Raw genomic sequence first — 6,794 nt, 5'->3', positions numbered from 1 at the left:
CTAAAAGCTTATTTATTTTGTTCAACAGTCTTTTCAGTACATTTCAGAATGTCATGGGTAGTAGGGTGAATTTCTGTTAAAAAAAACAAAAAGAAAGAAAGAAAAGAAATAACAAACAAACAAAAACGTGTTGCCAGTTTCTTTTGAGAGACGTTAAAATTCCAGAGTCCAGAACCAAAAAGAAAAGTGTCCAGCAACTTAATAATTCATGCACACACACCCTGACCGTCTTGTAAAAGCTGAACATAACTATTGCACATTAAATAGGGTAGTGCTACAAACGATTGCCTATGCACCCAGACATTGACATTTTACACAGGCTTACTATGATGAACTATGGAAGTCAAGTTCTTAGAAATGTTACCATCAATGAAGAGGAAACTAACACTATAACAAATCTTTTAAAATACTACAAGACAAATTTTCACCATATATTCTCAACAATACAGATTCATCTGACTAAAATTTACATTTCGAATAATGATTTATCCACTTCACCTTCATATTGTCCGACCAGGCCAAAATAAGATGGCCTGAATTGCTTCAAAGGTAAAACTCATCTGCTTTGGATAATCAATGTTGAGGGCATACAGAAGGCCAAAGAGGTGTGCCAGGGCAGTAGAGAGATCTGGAATGTTATGTAGCACAATGTCCCCTTCCAACACAACTGCATGTTCTCGCACAGACGTATCAGCATCGTCATCTTGTAGGATGGTGAGGATGGCAACTGATGCACCGTTCAACACTGGTTCCAAAATGTCAGTGTCCTGAAGAAAAGTAAAATATGAATTATTGAAAGCTAAGAAAAACTAAAGACAAAACAAATTTCTAAAGATTTTAACTTTAACCTCTATACCATGCTGGTCGTTTGACCCATGGAGGTTTTAAGAAGAAAAAGCTTATTTTCTTTTAATTAATGCCACCTTGTGAGTTTTGTACAAAAATATTTTCTGCTATGGAACAACCACTAACAATGCCCAGCTGCTGCTCAGCAGAAAAAAAAAGGAGTGAGAGTTATGACAGCTGCAATCCCCACTATAAAATTATCTGGACTGCACTGAGAAAGTGTACATTTCCATTTTGGATAAACTCATCCTTTAAAAAATCTCATAGCAATTAGTTTTACTTGCATTACTTCTTTGTACTTACTAAGCACTTCAGGAAAACCTCTGTTGCATCTTCTCTTGAGGAAAATGGGCAGGCCTCTCAGTGCCCGTTGGACACAGTGTTGGATGTCTAAAGAGTATTCAGTGGAAAACAAGAATTTCAATTAGTGAAGTAACATGGTGTACTATACACAATGCAAAATCAGAACTCTCATAGTAATGAAAGTAAAGCACAGGTCAGACCCAGCAACACGCAAAACGCACACCCCCCAAAAACAACAACACCACCATGTTAACAATTTTACTTTCGTTTTAGAAATTAAATAAAATACTGCCAAATAAGAACAAAGCAATGACTCATGACATTCATTTTACTGACATATCCACTGATGTGTTTTGTTTGAAGCCAACATCTTTTTCAGTTTATGTTAAGAGAAAAGTATACTCTCTTCTAAAAATGTCAGATAAAGGAGCACTTCACTCACCTGTTCATCAAGTTTATCCAGGAGGTCTTCCATCTCCTCACCAAGAGCTCCCTTCTTAGACCAGTACAGTTTCAGCAGGCCAGGCACAACTTTGTCAAGGGATGCATTGAAGGTCCCCAGGAGGTCTTTGCTTGTGATCCGATGAAATTTTCAGATATCTAAACAATACATTCACCAAAATATTGTCATTTATTCAGCACAGAAAATTCCTGGGTAGCTGTCTTGGACAGTCTGCACCATGTTATATGCCTGACTGTGTTATCAACAGCAAAGCCTACTTCAAAAATCTCTCATGAATACGTCTTTTGCACAGGAATAGAAACACCCCCCACAAAACCCAGTATCAATATGAAAATACATATTATGTTCTAAGTTGCACCAAAATATGTGACCAATCAGATTCTGTGACCTGCCTTAGTATTCTTTCCCTAACAATCTCAGACTATAGAAGTCCTATTTCTAGCACAAAAAAAAAAAAAAATACATGCTAAGTCAAAATTATGAGATTGCCTTTCTGTTTCACAATTTCGATTTAGCATGGGGACTCTTGTACTGGCAGAAATGTTCAGGGTAAGGATTTCAATATAACACTGGCAAGGGCCTTGACTGGAGTGGTAGCACAAGATAATAAAGTTGGCCAATGCATTACCCCAGCAAATACCGTACTGCTTCAATATAAGTATAAATCATGCCCAATTTGAATAATAATTAAATTATAAATAAATTAGGACAGTCTTACCTCCTCAGAGGAAAACAGCGCAGGTCATCTCTCCTGGACCTCAGAAACCATAGGCTGACACTCCACGACCTCTCTCCGCCTGAGAGAAAATGTTTGCAATAATGAAACATTTCAATATAATGTAGAGAAAAAAAAACGAGAAAAAGTTACGGATCGGACTCCCGATCCTTACTGCGCATGTGCAAAGTCGGACCATACAGATCGCGTTACCCGTGGAATTGTACATAAAATCAATACTCCACCAACAAAAAGGCTCTCAAAACAATACAATACTTTCCACAGCTTTGAAGGATAGGTCAGGTGTATCCTTCGTGGCCCACCCTATGCCAGAATTCATAGCCCAGCCGATTCTAGTTTCAAACAATGGCGGCAGCCACTTAGTTTTAATATTACTCTTATTACTCTTTCTGGGTCACAAAGTAAACTTTTAAGGTATTTTCAGGCGAGAATGTAGCTGTGTAAATTTCAAATATCTGCTCAGTTTATTAAGACAACACATTTTTGCAAAAATGCTTCTACGTTTTCGGAGACGTCTGTTACCACCAGCTTCGATAGCTAGCTGGGATTCAAGGCTCGCTAGAGCAGCGAGAACAGCGAACTCCTGGCATATCATTTTCAACCCCCGCGCGGTCCTTCGCTAGCTTAAACATGATATATAAGTCCCTTAGATGACTTAAATATGTTATTGTTTGGCTTTTTTTTCAGTGCAGTGTTACTCGTTCCACCCTCCTGGGTCCTCAGGAGGATGCAGCCTAGCGCTTGTAGAAAATCCTAATAACAGATGTCGTTAGCTTACCTGCTAGGGCAAATGGCGGCAGCTCCGCACCTGTCCAAAAAATGGTCAAATAATACACTCCAACTTCAGACCAGGTAAAATCCGTAATGGTCGAAAAATTGTAATTTTCATCCAACTTTGGCCACGTTTGTTCAAAGTTTCTTAGCAGGTTTTCAGTTCAGAACACATCGACAAACCACTATCACACAGTCTGCTCAGGCTCGTTTGGTCTAGTTCAAACTTATTCAGACCACGACGTGTGCCAGTCACCCACGGGTTTCCCACCGTTCCCAACTCGACTCAAAAATCTACTCAAAAGTTGATAATCTTTGTTATGCTCGCTAGAAAATCTTAGTTAGGACAACAATGGAAGAAATTTGTTGGGCAGACATGCTATTTTAGGTTGTAAATGGAAAGTTTTATTTCTAAGTCAGTTTAATTTGAAAACTTTACTCAAATCAACAATTACTACTTATCGTTTTTACAGTGTCACAACAGTGTTTATTTTCATTCAAAGGCTTTATGATTTTTCCTATAATGGCAGGCCGGTCTCTAGTCAAAATGCCCGGGACGATTTTTTGTCCCAGTCCAGCTCTGTATGCAGCTCATCTGCAGTCTGGTGTTACCTACATCTTCCTATTCAGAAGGCAGAATTTCCAAGTTCTGAGTACAATCAAAAGCACCACGACTGCAGTTTTTGTGTTGGATGTAAAAAGCAGGCTAGAATCATGGCGGCGGTCAACGATGGTCCAGGTGTGGGATTTCTCTCGTGGAAATGTGCACATTATTTTTTCCTTTCTGTTGGTAGGTGGCACAGTGCACTTGTGGCAAGTAAGCAAGCTAGAAGACTGGCAGTGTGGCTGGGTATCCAGTTACGGAAGCAACACATTAACAAGAGAATTCTGAGTAAAACCAAAGTTACTTTCCCTAGTAACTAGTTACTTTGAAAGTAACGAGTAACTTGAAGTAACTGAGTTACTTTTTTAGAGAAGTAACTAGTAATGTAACTAAGTTACTAATTTAAAGTAACTTACCCAACACTGGTAAAGATAGATGCTGCTAAAGTGAAACAGGTGTTTTATTAGTAACACAGCTGTGCAATTTGCAATTTGCCACAGCTTGACACCATCTGTGGAACCTGACATTTCTTAGGTACTGGACAGCAGAAATTAGGCTTTCTTGTCATAGATCATTTTTGCAAAACAAAAAATAAAAAATGGCACGGCCACACTCTACACAACTGTAGGCTGGTAGATAATGTGTCGGTGTGTAAACAAGCGAATAAGGCAGAGAATAACAATTTATAACGGGAAACTGATCTAAAACCACATTGTTTCTCCATTGACATGCCATCGGGTGAATGGGGGAATCCACAGTTTGTGTTTACATCTTTTAACAGAATTTTTTCACCTGCTCTGTAATTGTTTGTTGTTTTAGCTGTGTTTGGTGGTCATGGAAATAGTTTTGTGAGCTTTTAGCTGTGTTACAGGTATTTCTGTGGATACCACACATGTCAATATTTAAATAACAGACGCCATGAAACCAGGTAGTGAAATTGGAAACCCGATGCAGAGAACCAAAGCTTTAATGAAGAATGGACTGATAAGTATGTTTTTATAGTGTCAGTTTTTAGAAATGCTGTTTCTGGGTGCCTCATTTGCAACAAGTGTCGCTGTTGTTTAAGAATATAATCTGAGGTGTCACCATAACACAAAGCATGCAAGCTTCCAAGACTCATATCCTGAAAATTCAGAGGTCCATCCGTCCATCAATCTATCTTCTTCCACTTATCCGGGGCCTGGTCACGAGGGCAGCAACCCAGACCCGAACCCAAAATTCAGAGGCCCATCAGAGGAAAATTGCTCTGAAAAAAAAAGTTGCTTTGCAATGTCTATACCCCCAGTGTTCTCAGTCATCCAGGTCATCGTAGACTAAGGAGCTTCTTACCTATTACCTATAAATTACCTATAAACAAGGTCAATGAATGTGGCAATTCTAAATTTAATGATATTCTAGAAAGACAGTACAAAACTGTAAAATATACAGTAAGATTACTATTTTGTGGAACAGTGTACTGAAGCGCCTGACAGGAGAGCATAGACGAACACTTCTGAGTGATCCTTGTTCATCATCCATGGATAACACCGCGGCAACTCCTGCTAAGCAGGCAAAACTTGATTTTACTTCAGCAGCACAGAAAGCGTCTGAAGGTGAGCTTAAAAAATGATTGCAGGCAACACTGTGGAAGAGATGCTACCGCTGCGTACTGTAGAGTCTCCGTCTTTTAAAAAAATTATTTATTATTTAAAGAGTTTAGATTCTATTGTTTGCCCACTCAAGGTTTATAGGGATTTTTAAGAAGTATTTTGTTAAATTACTTATTTAGTAATTAAGTTACTTTTCTGACACAGTAATTAGATAAGTATTTTAAATACAATATTGACTAAGTAATTAGTAATTAGTAATTAATTACTTTTTTAAAGTAACTTACCCAACACTGGTCTCAATGAACTTACATTAGATTTACCTGAACTGTGTTTGTGTCTCTCTGCTCTCACTGATGTTATTTGTTTGGAGCCTAAAGGTGAAACTTTTGATGTGTCTCTTGTCCACAGTCACTCCTGTGATACTTATTCACTCCTGAGTGAGACAAATCCCCCTCCATCATCACTATCTAATATTAGCATAGAAATTAAGTCCATCAAGTTCTTTTTTTTAACCTGTAGCTATGCTGTGTATAAAAACTGTAGTGTATTGCATTTGTGAAATCAATGAACTGCTACAGAGAAAGCAAAATTGTATTTTAATTTTGAAAAAAAGACCATTGGGTTGAAGATTACTTTCAACTAAGATGCTCAAATTCTGTTTGTGTCCTTTATTTATGAAAAAAAAAAGCCAAACTTAAATGTTTTACCTGCAGCTAACCAAAAACACTGTCTGTTTTTGTTTGCTGTCATCATTTCATCACATGAAAAGCTCATGTCGGTGTAACCAAGTCATAAATGATCTATTCTTATAATTACACAAAATGTGTTCTAAACCTCAAACTGTTCCTGGTATACCTGACTTTTAGGACCTCCAAGCCTGTAGTTATCATCATTATCAGTTAGAGCCCCTCCTCACCCTTTTCTTCTTTTTTGGTGCAACCCTATAAATTTGGGGTACCCATTTGGCCTCTCCCCTTTTCTACAATTAACTAGCAATAACAGATAAGTCTTATAGCCTTAAAGTTGCAGTGGGTTGAGCTAACTCTTGTCCCAGCTGTTTATATTTGGTTATAGGAGCTGGAGCGGGCAAGTTGTTTACTTGGAGGTCTTTCTTTTTGCCTTTCATTGTCAGACACAACGCAAGAACACAATGGTTACATTAGCAAGTTGTCACACATCTGAGGTTATGAATTTTGAATTACATTTTAAAAACTAACGAAGTACAATAAAAATTCATTTAAATTAAGTTATTTATTTTTCATGCTCATAGGGAGCTGCAGCAGGGGGTTGAAAAAGCCACATGCATTTCTGAAGCCGTGGGGTGCCAAAACCTACTCTAGTGCATTAGGGTCAAAGTCAGATGGAAAAAAAAAAAAAGTTCATCTAGAATAAACCTTGTGTTCACCTGTAATCGTGTAGTGCCACCATGCGGACAAAGATGAAGCACGCCAAGTGATGAACTATGACCGATGAAAAATGTCT

The 6,794-nt window shown here is 38.1% G+C and overlaps 1 long non-coding RNA gene across 1 annotated transcript; it reads right to left on the bottom strand.

Moving 5' to 3' along the window:
• Window positions 1-351: 351 nt before the first annotated feature.
• On the bottom strand, window positions 352-1,655 carry LOC116333259. The gene is made up of 3 exons (XR_005612244.1): window positions 1,592-1,655; window positions 1,150-1,236; window positions 352-767 (listed from the first exon to the last, which is right to left on the bottom strand). It is a non-coding gene; the product is annotated as an uncharacterized LOC116333259 (long non-coding RNA).
• Window positions 1,656-6,794: the final 5,139 nt, after the last annotated feature.

This window comes from Oreochromis aureus, linkage group 3 (assembly GCF_013358895.1).
Source record: "Oreochromis aureus strain Israel breed Guangdong linkage group 3, ZZ_aureus, whole genome shotgun sequence".
Classification (NCBI taxonomy): Eukaryota; Metazoa; Chordata; class Actinopteri; order Cichliformes; family Cichlidae; genus Oreochromis; species Oreochromis aureus.
The sequence above is the reverse complement of the archived record's forward strand: the minus strand, read 5'-3'. Positions and strand labels throughout refer to the sequence as shown.